Raw genomic sequence first — 15,417 nt, forward strand, 5'->3', positions numbered from 1 at the left:
CATTTTGGAGATGCATTCATACATAAAACATCACCATAATCCAACACAGACAAAAAGGTTGCAGCAACAAGTCTTTTTTTGGCTTCAAAAGAAAAACAAGATTTGTTTCTAAAGTAAAAACCTAATTTTATCTTTAGTTTTTTCAAAAGCTGCTGGATATGAGGTTTAAAAGAGAGAGCATCATCAATTATAATTCCCAGATATTTATATCGAGACACAGATTCAATGACAGAGCCCTGCAAAGTGGTGATAGGAGGGAGGTCCGAGGGCTTTGATTTAGCTTTTGTGAACAGCTTGAGCTTTTTCTTTTCAGCATTCAAAACAAGATTTAAATCACACAGGTTATGTTGCACTGTGTTAAAAGCAATTTGGAGCTGACAGAGAGCCTGATTTGGGGTAGACGCAGAGCAATATATCACAGTGTCATCGGCATAAAAGTGAAAATTTGTGGTTGGGGCTTTACAATCCAGACAATGTATGTAAATAGTAAATAATAAAGGTCCTAGAACCGATCCCTGTGGCACACCCTTGGATACATTAAGAAAGCTAGAAGTAATACCTTCTGCTCGCACACACTGAGATCTATCTGATAGATCGTTTTTAAACCAACCGACAGCTTGATCAGACAAACCGATGCTGCAGAGTCTTTCTAATAATAAGGCATGATCCACAGTATCGAAAGCCTTTGATAGGTCAATAAAAAGGGCTGCACAATGTTGCTTGTTGTCTAAAAATTCAATAAAATCATTTACCACTTTTAAAGCAGCTGTTGATGTGCTATATTGTTTCCTAAAACCAGATTGAAATTCAGATAAAATACTGTTTGTTGATAAAAAGTCCTTCAGTTGTTGGCTTACAATGGATTCCAATACCTTATTCAAAACAGACAGTTTGGAAATGGGCCTATAGTTGTTTAGCACAGTGGGGTCCCCCCCTTTTAACAGTGGGAGAACAAAGGCAGATTTCCAAAGAAGGGGAATTTCGTTTGTCTCCAGGGATAAATTAAAAAGATAAGTTAAAGGTGGTGCAATAAAATCAGCAGCTAACTTTAGAAAGTAGGGTTCAAGATGGTCTGGACCTGCTGATTTTTTTGTGTCTAAACATTTCAGGGCCTTATGCACCTCTGAAAGTGTAACAGCGCCAAAAGTAAAAGCTTGTCCCTCAAAAAAACAACTACAAACAGAGCAAGCAGAGGAGCCTTGAGCTGTGTTTTGAGATTTAAAAAGTGAACCAGCGGCAATAAAATGCTAATTAAAACCGCAAAGCATGTCAGCCTTTTCATAAATTTAAATACTAATCGAATGGTTGGTGGTTCGATCTCTGACCATGGCAGCCTACATGTCGAAGTATCCTTGAGCAAGATACTGAACCCCAAATTGCTCCCGATGCTGCGTCCATTGTTGTGTGAATGAATTCCCAATGGTGGCAAGTGGCACCATTAAGGGTAGCCTCTGCCACCAGTATGAATGTGTGTGTGAACGGGTGAATGACCGCAGTCTGTAGTGTAAAGTGATTTGAGTGGTCGCAAAGCGACTAGAAAAGCGCTATATAAGTGCAGGTCTATTTTTTGCTGTTCTGATGTGTAAACATAGTAACTTTCCAGACCATTCATCATTCACCTCTCAAATAGGTTTCAGTGTTGTGTCATCAGGGCTGCTGCACTTAGACGCTGTGTTTACATCAATGTTCCGAACTGGCTCATAGTTTTGCTTATTTTATTACATTTTTCTGTCACCCTGTGCTCATTACCGTTGTTCGGTGCAAAGGATGCAAGACACTGAGTTGGCCCCCTTGCTGTTAGACCAACGTTACTACGTTTTTTGTTTTTTTCCCCAAAATAAAATAAACTTAAATCAAATGGTTGATTTAATTTAAATTAATTTTATGGTCAAATTTTTGGGGGGGTTTTAAAATGTGAAAAAATAGTTGATAGATTATCCTTAGTGGCAGCCCTACATGTCAGTTTGATTAAGACAGTTTTAAGCAGGCAGATAAAGGTCAGCCAAATCTGTCACAACTTGATTTTGACAAACGAGAACATACATTTAGATATTTAATAGGATAATATTGAGAGTGTAAGTTATCAATTGTGACTGCGTATACATCTCATTTAAAAGGCTCATCCTCCAGAAAATAAAGGCTTAATGACAAAGATCATTTATTGAGAGTATATTTATTTGGAGTTTGAATGGTTTAACAGATTTTAATCACACATAGCTTTGAACACTTTAACTTCAAGCCACATTGTTTTTCACAATGAAGAGATGTAAAACATCAATGTTCCAAAAAGCAGCTTTGAGTTAAGTCCATAAAATTGTCAAGATCAGTCCAATTTCCAGTGAAGTGAAGGTCCTGGGCTCTACATCCGCAGGGATGTAAACAGGAAACTTTGTTGCCTAGTGTGACTGTGTCCATGGTATAGATTTACTCAAATTTAAATAAATATACGTAAGGCCATGGAGGTGTACATAGTGTGTACAATATGTTTAGTGTAGTTCAGGGTCAAACTTAAAGCATTAGGCAATAATTAGATTATGGATTAATGCAACTCGTGTCTATACAAACCTAGCACCTAGCAGAAACTTAGTTTAAGGGGTTATGTATCTGACTATTTCTTGGTATGGGACCAGTAACTTCCTGGAGTCTGAATTTGCCAATTTATGTAGCTGGCCGAGGGCGGTAGACGCCTCAAGTCATCTTCTCGCCCTCCTCTTCCTCCTCCTGAAGGCTGTGGAAGATACAACAGAGAGGTTTAGAATTACTTAATATCACTTATTACTCTGTTGTTAAAAGGACTCGAAAGTCAAACTGTAGGACTTGGGACTTGACTTAAGACTTGCCCGTCTTGACTTGAGACTTGTCGGTCTTGTCTTGGGACTTGAGGGCAAAGACTTGAGACTTACTTGTGACTTGCAAAACAATGACTTGGTCACACCTCTGCTAAATGGTACTATTAGCTGTGGAAATATATGAAATTAGCAAAAGAAAGTAAAAATTAATTATTATCGACATTCACATTACTTCCAAACGAGTGGCGGGAGAGGCGACCACGCTAACTTCGGAGACGGGAAGTATTTATCATTTCTTTGTATAGGCAGAGCTTGTAATGCAGCAGCTTCTTTATCTTTAGCTCAAAGTAATACATGATAAATCGGTAAAAAAAACTTTAGTTAGCTAAAAGTAATGGCCAAACAGCAATACTCAGCTAAAAGTATTGGATAACGGTTAAAAAAATTTGGCTTCACTCCAAGTATTATTTAAATTTAGGCCTGTCACGATAATTACGATATCAACTTTTCGTTCGATACATAAAAATGAACACTGTTTTGTTTTTAGGACTCAATATATTGTTGTTTACATGCATGACTTTTTGTGCTTTTTTGTGTTGTGTTTAAAGTAGTACTGTAAATGTTTGACTGGCGGTATGAATTGCCAAAAAAAACCCGATATTTCCCAAGCAGCCACTCCAGCTGTTTATATGTTATTTTGATTATAAAATAATATAATACATAATGATTATCTCATTTCAATGTTTTGTTGACAGAGCCTGAGAATCTGTTTCATTTGTATGGTTATAGTTTATTTTTTTATTTTTTATTTATCTAGGATATTTTAATATTTCTTTTCCACATTTCAATTCCAATGTTTAATATTCTCGAGATTTAAAAATGCATTGTTGTGAAAAAGGATGTACTTATTATGCTCTAATCATTATAAAACTAAAACAACATTGATTTAACAATACTATCGTTTAGCATGATAGTTTCTGGGAAAATATATCGTCCTAAAAATGTGTTATTGTGACAGGCCTAGTTAAATTGTATTGTGTGGAAAATTAACAATATCCAATTTTATATAATGGATACATACATTGTGAATTGATGAAGAGGAACGTGAGTTAATCTCAGGGCTGTTGGAAACCAACTGTGTAAACTAGCTCCATACTGTCTGCTACACATGTACTTTTCAATCAATTATTCAAGTTCATTTTATTAAGCTTTATTTACTGTTATCTACTCTTATCTTACTCTTTCACCTGAACTACTTCCATTCACTTGACGAAGTAGTGGGCATGATTACCAAGCATTGGTTTAAATAGTGGAAGTACCTAATGTATGTTGTTATATAGACTTCTTTATCTACAAAAAAATCTAATTTAATATTTCAAAGATCATTTGTCCTACTAACCATTATTTTTCTTGTCTGCTCTAGGCATACTTTACACCTGAGCTGCTGCTGTTTACTGTGGACGAAAAGGTGAGAACTGCAAACCTCTTATTCTATGTTGCTCATATTGATTTAAAATAAAATAAAAATATGTCATGCCAAGCAAAACAGCTGCTGTGCCTTAAAACTAAACATTAATCCATGTTCATTATTATTTTTATTTTTATTCAAATCATAGGAAAATAACTTCTTTAAGTTGATGTCATTCCTCAAGAGACCCTACGAGTGGATTCCAACCAATCCACACAAAGCTGGCGCCACACGACTTCATCTGGAGACAAAGAGGTAATTATAAGCCCAATTACCACAGCAGTCCAGTGAACCACATCCAGCCCCTTACTTTCTCCACTTGATTGGTTTGGTGTTGATTCAATGAAAGAAAAACACACAGAAATCTAAAATGACACTGTAATGTTGGGTGTAACATGAGGATCTTGAAAAGTATATCAGTTTAAGGTTTCATAAACTGTGCAGTACCTAAACTGCTTCCAAAACATCTTTGCTCTCAGGTAAAATCTAGAAAAATGTTCTAGCACCTCTATGGACATAAATGAAACAAGAGATGTATGTCAACACATTTTTCAAATAATCAGTCAAGAACAAGGTGAATTTTAGAAAAAAACAACTAGTGGTCGACCGATACAGGTTTTTTAAGGCCTGTGCCGATACCGATTATTTTGACATCGATCCCTGATATGTGCTGCTCATTTTTTTGGGCTGATTCTTGAAGCCGATATTGCCCTTTCTCCCTCCATTTACATGATAAAAATGACACAACAAAAGCAAATGTTACACAAGTCTCAATATCAACAAGAAAAGAAACATTTATTAACAAAACAAACAAAACATATTAACAGTTGGATAGCAAACAATGTGTATGTTGTTATAGGCCTCGAGGTGGTGGCGCCTCAGATGATCCACATATTTGATGTGATTTTCTTTTTGCCGGTATCAGCACCCAGCTCACCAGCCAATGGCAGATGTTGCACCGAGCCTTGCCTGGTGTTGGCTCAGTGAAATGGGCTAATTGATCGGTGACGAACGCAGTTAAAAGACGCAAATTTGGCTGGCCAATATATCGGTCTACCTCTACAAACAACCATTTTATTATATATTCAGATAAGATAAGATATGACTTGAGTTGTCACAGCAGCTCAAGATACAGACACATAGATATGGAAAACAGATTAAAGAATATAATATGCAAAACTAATGCCATGTCTATGAAATAGAATCACTTTTGTCATACAGTAACATACAGTAATGACAGAACCTTTGCAATCCAGTTTTTAGCCATTCAGCAATGCTTCCTTTATCACACAGTAAACTACTGTTTGGTTTGCCCTTTTATTACAGAATTATAAATTAAGTTAATATGTCTACAGCAATCATATTTAAGAATCTTAGCAGCTATTTGCTGGACATCTTGTCATCTGAAGCGTTGATGCTTCTGGGGTGGGGTGGAGTTTACAGCTCTGTTCTGAAATGGCAAAAAAAAATATTGGAAAACTGGCTCTGATGCATCATTAGCCATCAACCTGACATGGCACTAAAAAAAACGTACCAGCTATTTTCTTACACCTGCTAGTTCTCCTCCATGGGGACTTCATCTTCATCAGTGAAGGAAACAAGTGGCGCCCCATTGCTGCATGGGAAATAGAAAATCTGCCTTTTAGCCATGCATACATTCGACTAAACATTCGTTTAGTCTGGTACTAGGTACTATTAGATGGGTCATGATTTTTTTGGCCAAAGACAGTTATCAAGGTACCATTTCAAGTTATTTCTGCCTGCACTGCTATTTTTTATATGATTGATACTAGGAACTAATATTAAATAAGTGATAATCACATATTGTGTAAATTATTATATTGAATTTATAAATATATATATATATATATATATATAAATATATATATTCAGTCATGTAAAAAAAATTTACTAGACCACACTTTTTCTTCAATTTCTTGTTCATTTTATTGCCTGGTACAGCAGCAAAATCTACATTTGTTTGGAAAAATATAATGCTGACAACAAAAATAGCTCATAAGAGTTTAATTTAAGAGCTGATATCTAGCCATTTTCCATGGTTTTCTTGATAATGATTTTGGTTATTATCAAGGAAGGCTGTGGCACAATTGGTAGAACGGACGCTCATTGATTGGAATGTTGGCGTTTCGATCCCTGACCATGGCAGCCTACATGTCGAAGTGTCCTTGGGCAAGATACTGAACCCCAAATGGGTCCCGATGCTGCGTTCATGAATGAATTCCCAATGATGGCCGGTGGCACCAGTGTGCCCTGGTAGCCTCATCCACCAGTATGAATGTGTGTGTGGCGGGTGAATAAGCACAGTCTGTAGTATAAAGCGCTTTGGATCAAAGTGCTATATAAGTGCAGTCCATTTACCATTTAGAAAACCATGGAAAATGTCTAGATATCAGCTCTTAAATTAAACTCTTATGAGCTATTTTTGTTGTTATCATTATATTTCTCCAAACAAATGTACCTTTAGCTGTGCCAGGCATTAAAATGAACAATAAAGTGAAGAAAACAAGGGGTGGTCTAATAATTTTTTCCCATGACTATATATATATATATTGACATTTTTCCATTTACACTGTATTTTTTTTTAGAGTTGCACATTTATAGCACTTGGCAGTAGGTGGCGCAGTAAGATACTGTATCTTTGGCACATTACTGTAAATGCATTCTGTGCAATATTAGGCATTTTTTGGGGGGAAACCTGACATTGCCATTTTCAAAGGGGTCACGCTGACATCAAGCTATCTGAATTAAAATGAGTTCTATGGGCACCCAAAGGTCTCCCCTTTTCAGATAGGAATGATTATCCAATGCATTTTTAGGCAAAAACAAAACGTTAAAAAATGCAGTTTCTTTAACACAGTTTAAATGTGTTATTTTTTCCTATTCTAGCAATGATATATTTAAATGTTTCTGGGGTCCATAAACAATGTTTGAATTGCATAAATTGGGTAAGACTAGAAAACTGTGGCTGTTGTGGATTCAATGGTCCCAACTTTATTCACCTGTGATGATGTTAGTCTGCATAATAGCCTTTTTGATTGTAGTGAGAGCATTTTTTTAAATGTGACCTCACTGTATAAAATTACCTGCTGTGACCTCACAGAGTTAGAATATGATAATAATCTATCATTCTAATTATGTATGTGGCCTCTGGGATATCGAAGCCTCATGAAACTTTTCAACTACAAACTAGAGCGACCTAGAGCTTTCAGAAGATGTAAAGCTTACCTAGGTATGTGCTTGCCATCCAATTGTTGAAAAATGCAAATGGTATATAAATCTCCAAAATGTCAGAAGTTTTTGATATCAAATCACAGCATTGATTGTTCTTTGGTGTTGATCAAGGTCTTTGTGTCTTAATGTGGAATTTTGGAGGATTTTATGCCTAGTTTTTACCAATTCCAGAGTCCTCAAAAATGGTCAAATTTAGCACCAAATCTGTGTATAAATTGATATCAAACCAAAATATGCTGCTACAAACATATCAGACGTAACTGAGCACGAGAATGGACTTCATACACTTCCATCTTAATGTTTTAGGCCCTTACAAACTATAAACACTCAGAATTTGAATAGGTGCCTCACTAAAACAGCATGGTAATTACAGATTCATGACTAGAACAGCAGTACTGAGCTGCATTTCAAATTAATCTTCAGGTTCACAGCTTTCAGATGATGTACCACTTCTGTTTGACATCTACTGTTGCCCTTCTATATGCCCCTAAATATATATACCCCTTTTATAATTGTGATAAAAGGTCTATCAAGAAAAATTTAATTGATAAAGCGAAGATCCAAGCCCACTTTACCTTCCATTTGAATCAGTTTTAGTATCTGAAGGATCACACTCCATGGCCTCATCCTCATGAGGGGATTGGAAAGGTCTCACAGAACTATACAACAGAGAGACAAAAACATTTGATAGATTAGTGGCAACAACACATATCCAGAGAGACATTAATTCAAGATGATGAAAGTAAGACAAATCTGTAAACTACAGTAACCTCTGGTGTCCATGTCCAGCACCAAAAGTAGGCCCCTAGTAATACAAGGAGAAAAAGAGAAAAAAATACAGCAAAATATATCAAATAATATCCATTATAAATTTACAATAAAAATTAACTAGTTGCAACCTTACTTGTTGAGGTTATTGTTATTCACCACAACATTCAGATGGACTTATAAATAAAATACTGTATATTGTTGCCATTGTCAGTATATTTTAATACATTTTAATTAATACATTTTTCATGTTAGCTATGCTAAGATTACTAATGTTGCTACCACACACACATTTCTTGGGCTAGGTCACCAATTCTGCAGACATGCAGACACGGAGTGTAGCTATTACAGCTGCAGTAGTTGGACCAATATAACACTCATACTCCAGCAGTTACTACTTCTCCCAGATTTCAGATAAGCCTGTGACCGTGCACTTATAACTAGATAGTTTAAAACGTACCTGTTGCGAAGCAATAGGGAATGTTTTATCCTCATAGATGACCACACCAAGAAATCCACCTGCATTGTCAACACACTCGATGGAGATCTGCAGGATCATCAAAAATGTATTACCATTAAGAAACATATACTATATTGCTTATATTACAACACCAAACTGTGCCGCTGTAACAGTCAATTGCTAACGGGGAATTCCTCAACATGCTAGCAGTGCTAATGCTAGTGCTCCTAACGCACATGACTCTGATTCAAACAGTCCACACTAAACACAAAAAGTAACTTCCCAAATTGCAGTTTCCACATATGTTGCTTATTAGTTGTACAGGCATGCCTATTTCAGTCTAAAATGTGTAAACTTACACGGGTTATCTTATTGCCGGAAGCCATGGCCGTTCTCTCTCCTCCTCCAAAATGAATGGTGCGTAATGGATGACGCGATAGCGTCAAACCACGTGAGTGTTACGTATTTTAAGCAGCATTGTATAAATCAATGTACAGCAATGCTGAGAAGGTTAAAATGCTTTTTTAGAGAAAAACATGAAGCCTTTTGCTTGATATAAGAGAACATCTCTCCCTTCATAAAAGAAAATCTCAACACAACTTGTCATTGGCAGCACTTTTTACGTAACGCTGCTCCTCCCAAATCCCAAACGAGCATATATGGATTTCTCTTGTTGAAGTCTTCTTTATTGAAGTTTTTTTCAACAACACTTAGTTTAAAAAAGACAGTTAGACCTGACTGGCGTCTAACTGACCCTCATAACAAGAATATCGTCATGTAGGGCAGCATACTCTATATAAATTACCTTTGGCAAAAAGTAACATACCTTTTTTCTTCAGATCCTTGAACATTACTTTAATTATTCCTTTTCTTTGTTCCAGTTGGTCTGCTTTCAGTCCGCTGTCTCACACCCGAAATGGAAGTGGAGTTTTCTGTGTTGGCAAAAAACTGCACATACGCCGTCAGATAGTTTTGCAAGTCCTCACTAGAATTCCAAAGATAAGAATACATACGCATGTAAGTAGACTAAACACAAGCAAATAAAGAAATTATCTTCAGCAATCTGTCAACAAATGGACAACGATCAAGGGAAAAATGCTGCAAAGGGAGAACAACAAAAAACAGAACCAACCTACTGTATGGTGACCGTTAGTAGGAAGTGAACTAGGAACTGTTAGCTCTATGAGCTAATTTAAGTCATGAGGATTTCACAAGGTTACAGAAATGTGGTGTTGTAATTTGACCCTCACTACTTCAAGTGGTTCTTTCCATTGCTTTGAAAATCTCTCACAACTTAATTCAGACAAACTAAAACAAGCATTTCATAAATAATCCACAGGAAATGTGAAAAGTACAAGTTGTGTATATATCTCATTTGGGTAGTGGAATAATCGCTGGTATGACAAAGATACATGTAGTGGCAAAAATCGTTATAAGGAGGAAAGATGACTGAGTCGTTGGAGCATAAGCAAAAAAGGTTTATTCTAATTGCAATTAAGAGAGCACAAGGTACAGTCAAAAAGGTCTGCACAGAGTGAATCTGCAGACAAAGAGAGCTAACAGTTTTTATAGAGTTACAATGAGTGTGTGTGTATTGGTTAAGGAGGTACAGCCTTACGACCTTGAGGACTTGAGATAGCAGGCATCCTACGCAAGAACAAGAAGCAACTGTGACCTGTTATCTTACAGGATGAAAAGGGCGGATTGTGTTCGCATGAAAATGATATAAAATTAATTGAAAGAAATATAAAGTTATGTGAAAATGTTCAGAGAGTTATGTGAAAAGGCATACGCATGGCACGTTGTCATAACATACATTTATTTGGGGCCTTTTAATAAAAGCATATTTACAGCATCTTTTCATTGCTTTAAAAGATAGGCACTTTATCTTATTTATCTTTATATTTTGGGGTTCTACTGTAAAAAGGATTTTCGGTGTAACTTCTGGTGAGTTAGGAGAAGTAGCTACTAAGCAGGTTAGTCCAAGTGGCTAACCTATTGTGGCTGCCTGCCAATGACAAATACTGCTTTGTTTTTTAAAACAGATAAATTGAGGGATTGTTTGGGTTTTTGAAGTGGGGTTGAATGAGGTATCTATTATCGACAGTGAGTCAATTACTTTGCTTGGCACCGAAGCTAAGCAATGTACTACAGCAGCAGCTAAATGTATTTTAGACTCCTATAAAAAGGACCACCTAATAAATCAATATCAGAAGAAGTGTACACTATATTCAGAATATATTGTCTGCTTACCTTTGCCACCTGACAGCCCTCTCTGACAGGCAACTGAAGTCATTTCATCAATCTATGCATGCTTCAAAACCTCCAGACTCCTTTGTCAAATGCAGTAATTTTACCTCACATAATACATCAGTTGCTGGTCTCCTTTGGTCTTGATTAGTTAGTTAATTAGTTAGTTGGTGTTATAGTGTGACTTTGGTGGTTTAAAATGGTTATGAGCAAGCAAAAACCAACCAACAAAATAAGTGATCAAGGCAGCAGTAAACCATCAACTAGGGTGTTCTGCGAGGTAAAATTAATGTTTTTGTCAATGGAGTCTGGTAGCTTTGAAAAGAATATCGGCAAAGGCTTCAGTTCCCCTGTTGGCAGCGTTCCTAAATAAAGCGTACCCTTGAACAGACATGGATTTTTTTTAAGTTAGCCATTATTTTGGTGGATGAGATAAGTTTTGCAATCATGTAATGTTGGCAAACCTCTTTTGTTTTTGTTTATTTGATGCTTTATTAGACAGTGACAGATAGAAAGGGGGAGACATGCGGCAAAGGGACCTCAGGCCGGATTCAAACCTGGGTCCACCGCAGCAAGGACTCAGCCTTAATGGTATGCGCTCTACCAGTGTGAGCCACCGGGACAACACACAATAGTTAAAATGTCCTTGTATGTAATTTGAGGCCACTTCTTCATGTCATCCTCCCACTCTTTAATAATTTGAGGGTGTGGCCTCAAAGTTCTACAATTTAGATTTTTCATTGATTTTCTTGAAATTCACCCACAACAGCATTACATTAAACTTGATCTGGGGGAAGTGACCTATTTTGGGTCCTTCTCCCCTGTAGGTAACAGAGGGTACCCCAGGTCACATGGAGATTACTTGCCAGCTAAGATGTAGCTGACATGACCTGTCTCTTGTCATGGCAATAACTCAGGCCTTGGCCTCCAGAGATAACAGTTGAACTGATGTGGAGGCCCCTGTTGGCTTTTTCTCACACTGCCTCCAAGGCCAGGGGCCCACAAAACACAACTGTAATGAAACGAACAACTTGAACCAGCTGTTAAATAAATAAAGGCAAAAACAAACACCCAATAAAAAAGTTGAATAATAAAAAGGGGCTGGCTAAAAATACATATAAAATTATAATAATAAAAATAAAGTGAACACAAAATAGTTATCCACCACATGTCCAGTCCTTTTAAATGTTATCTACAGTATGTGTGTTGCTGCACTATGCTGTTCTGGCCACTGAAGAAAAACAAAACACATGGCATGTACTATATAAACATGTATTATCCAAATAGACTTTGAATAGACTATTCACTTATTCTTTCAGTCAGGACTCAGACTAAACCCAACTATATTGGATGGTGGGTAAAATTAAAAGCACAGAGATAGTATATTAACTTGCTCCATTTTAATGACACAAAATCCAGAGGAGAGAACAAAGGAGAGACTGAATTGACAATCAGTCAAATGTTCACTTTCAGTGTTTCAGACATATCAGGTCACTATTTTGTTTATAAGGCAAAATACATGATGAGTCACGAAAAGAAAAGCTTAATTAATCATGATAACAACCCTTGTTACACTTTAAGGGTAAAAGGAGAAATATAACTGTCACAATCTTAATTTTTTAATTACTGACTTGTCATTTATGATCAGTAAATGCATATGTATGCTAAACAGATCATTGGTCTGGATGTGTGTATAACACTGGATTAGTAAATTGTTTGTAGACACCCCATCTCTGTCACTACAAGGCTAATGGCCAAAAGCTTATTTAAAGTTGCCTTTGCTGGTATTTGATCTATCGGCTGATGGATGGTGGTGGGTGTGGATGAACGGCCCAGTTTGGAAAATTTTGTCGCCCCGTCTATAATTCCTAATAGCTGTGACGGAGTGCAAGGTGTGTGTTGCAGGTAGAGTTGTCTTCAATAGATCTGCGTCCCCCTTCTCCTGTGAGAAATACAACAACAAAAAAGTTTGGAGTGACTTTAAAGCCATACATCCTATAGACTTGTCTTGTAGGGGATTTTTTGGATCAATATTTACATTGATTTAGAGCAGGTCCCCACTTCTTCTCCTTGGCGTTTGAATCACTTTAAATCGGGACGCCCATCCATGGTGGTGTCTGCATCATCAGGCAGGGAGAATGGACGCCTTCTCACACAACTGCAATACATCAGTTGAGACACATAAGTTAGATGGATGTGGCATCAACAGGTGACCAGACAAACAAGAATTCGGGATGGCATTAAAGTAAGACATGACTGTGTGAAGTACAGTGGATATATCAGTTATCTACAGTCACCTGTTATGTCCACTTCCAGCATCAAACGCAGTCCCCTAGCAATGCAAGGAGATAAAAGAATGAATTAAACAAACTACATCAAAAATATCCATTGTCAATGTCCTCTTAAAACAAATTACTTGTTGAGGGAGAGCGTTATTCACCACAACTTTCCCACTGGAAATCTGCAACAGCATCAAAAATACATTGTAAAGTTTGTGTAACCATTGTAATTCATTTCCCCTGTTTTCTAGCAGGCTTTGCTAATGTTAGAACTTGATTGATTCATCACTTCACCAGTTCTGCACACATCCAGACACAAACTGTAATTAAAGCTGCAGTAGCTGGACAAACTTCTAACACTTGTGGATGTATCTTTTGCTGTTTCTTTCAGTTGCTCAGTTATTTAAACATGTTAAAAGCAGAAGAGTGAAATTAACCACTTGTCACAGACTAATAGTATCGTTTATAAAGCTCTACTCTTACCAAATCCCAAATAAGTCTATTTGAATTTCTCTTATTGAAATTTTGTAACAGTTTGTTCACAAAGTATTTTGACTGTTCACTTCAAACTTAATATTATAAATCTTACTTGTGGAGGTGGAATGAGTAGTTAAAAAAATAACATTAATTGTTCAGTTATTTCAACGTATTAACAGAAAATAAAGTATGAGTTTTAGTACTTCTCACAAACTGCAGATATTAAACATGAACAGTCCTTTTTAGCCTCAAATCCCAAATAAGTATGTGACTGTGTACTTAAAAACAAGATAGTATAAACCTTACTTGTTGAGAAGGAATGGGGAAAGTTTTCTCTCCATAGACGATCTCACCAGAAATTCCCTCAGCATTGTCCACACACTTGGTGGAAAGCTGCAACATCATCAAAAATGTCTTATGATAATGAAATGTGTCATATAATGGCAATATTACAGTACCCAACTGCACTACTGCAACAGCAAACTGCTTAAACTAATGGTAAATTCCATACCATGCTAGCTCTACGTCAGTCCACATCAAAATACATACAAAATAAGAAATATGCAATATCATTAAAAAAACAAACATTATAATGTTCGTGTTACCATTGTAATTAATTTCCCCTGTTTTCTAGCTAGCATTGCTAATGTTAGAACTTGACTGATTCAGTCACTTCACCAGTTCTGCACACATCCAGACACAAACTGTCATTAAAGCTGCAGGACAGCTGACATACTTCTAACACTTGTGGATGTATTTTTCAACATTAATTGTTTAGTTATTTCAACATGTTAACAGAAAATAAAGTATGAATTTTAGTACTTCTCACAAACTGCAGGAGTAAAACATGAACAGTACTTTAGCCTCAAATCCCAAATAAGTCTGTGACTTTGTACCTAAAACAAGATAGTATAAACCTTACTTGTTGAGAGGGAATGGGGAATGTTTTCTCTCCATAGACGATCTCACCAGGAATTCCCTCAGCATTGTCCACACACTTGATGGAAAGCTGCAGTATCATCAAAAACACATTATGATAATGAAATATATCATATAATGGCCATATTACAGTACCAAACTGCACTACTGCAACAGCACACTGCATAAACTAATGGTGAGACCATGCTAGCACTACCTCAGTCCATTTCAAAATTCCTACAACCTAAGAAATATGCAAAATCATGAAAACACGTTGTGAAACTTGCATCATATATTTGCCATACTGCAATAGCAAGCTTGTGTACAGTATAACAAGAGCTGACTGACTGAAAATCAAGATTTCATCGATGTGAATTTCTCCGTCACGCTAGCTAACATGCTAATGTCAACGGCCAAGCTGAAGTCACCATACACGTTAAAAACAAGGAACTTCCCCCGGCTGCTGACAAAATGGAATCACAAACTACCATTTCCCTATATATTCAACACAATTATGTTAATTTCTGGTTATCGGGTGTATCTCATCTCATTTTAAAATCTAAATCAGTAGCATACCGCCATTGCCTTCATGTAGAAAATATGCCACGTACGTTGTACAACACGTGACTATCGAGCTGTTAACGTAGCTGTTAACGTAGCTGTTGACGTAGCGGTTGACGTAGCTGTTGACGTAGTTGCGATGTACATCACAGGGACGGCAACAACGAAGAGACAGTAGATTCAGTCAAAAGAATA

General features: G+C 36.7%; 1 protein-coding gene and 1 long non-coding RNA gene across 4 annotated transcripts in view; one reads left to right on the forward strand and one right to left on the reverse strand.

The window, feature by feature from the left end:
• The window catches only part of LOC131990691 (cAMP-specific 3',5'-cyclic phosphodiesterase 7B-like), an 88,476-nt gene that overhangs the window by 13,143 nt on the left and 59,916 nt on the right, over positions 1-15,417 (forward strand). For both annotated transcript variants that reach the window (XM_059355805.1, XM_059355806.1), the window contains 2 exons: positions 4,213-4,257; positions 4,406-4,512. The gene's annotated coding sequence lies outside the window, so the exon portion shown is untranslated. The remainder of the gene's footprint in view (positions 1-4,212; positions 4,258-4,405; positions 4,513-15,417) is intronic.
• Positions 5,028-10,473, reverse strand: LOC131990694 (uncharacterized). 2 transcript variants are annotated; one of them, XR_009396082.1, is made up of 7 exons: positions 9,870-10,473; positions 9,564-9,722; positions 8,738-8,824; positions 8,280-8,314; positions 8,085-8,168; positions 5,792-5,872; positions 5,028-5,707 (listed from the first exon to the last, which is right to left on the reverse strand). It is a non-coding gene; the product is annotated as an uncharacterized LOC131990694 (long non-coding RNA). The 2 variants fall into 2 exon arrangements; XR_009396081.1 differs by having other exon boundaries at positions 8,085-8,314.

Source organism: Centropristis striata, chromosome 18 (genome assembly GCF_030273125.1).
Source record: "Centropristis striata isolate RG_2023a ecotype Rhode Island chromosome 18, C.striata_1.0, whole genome shotgun sequence".
NCBI lineage: Eukaryota > Metazoa > Chordata > Actinopteri > Perciformes > Serranidae > Centropristis > Centropristis striata.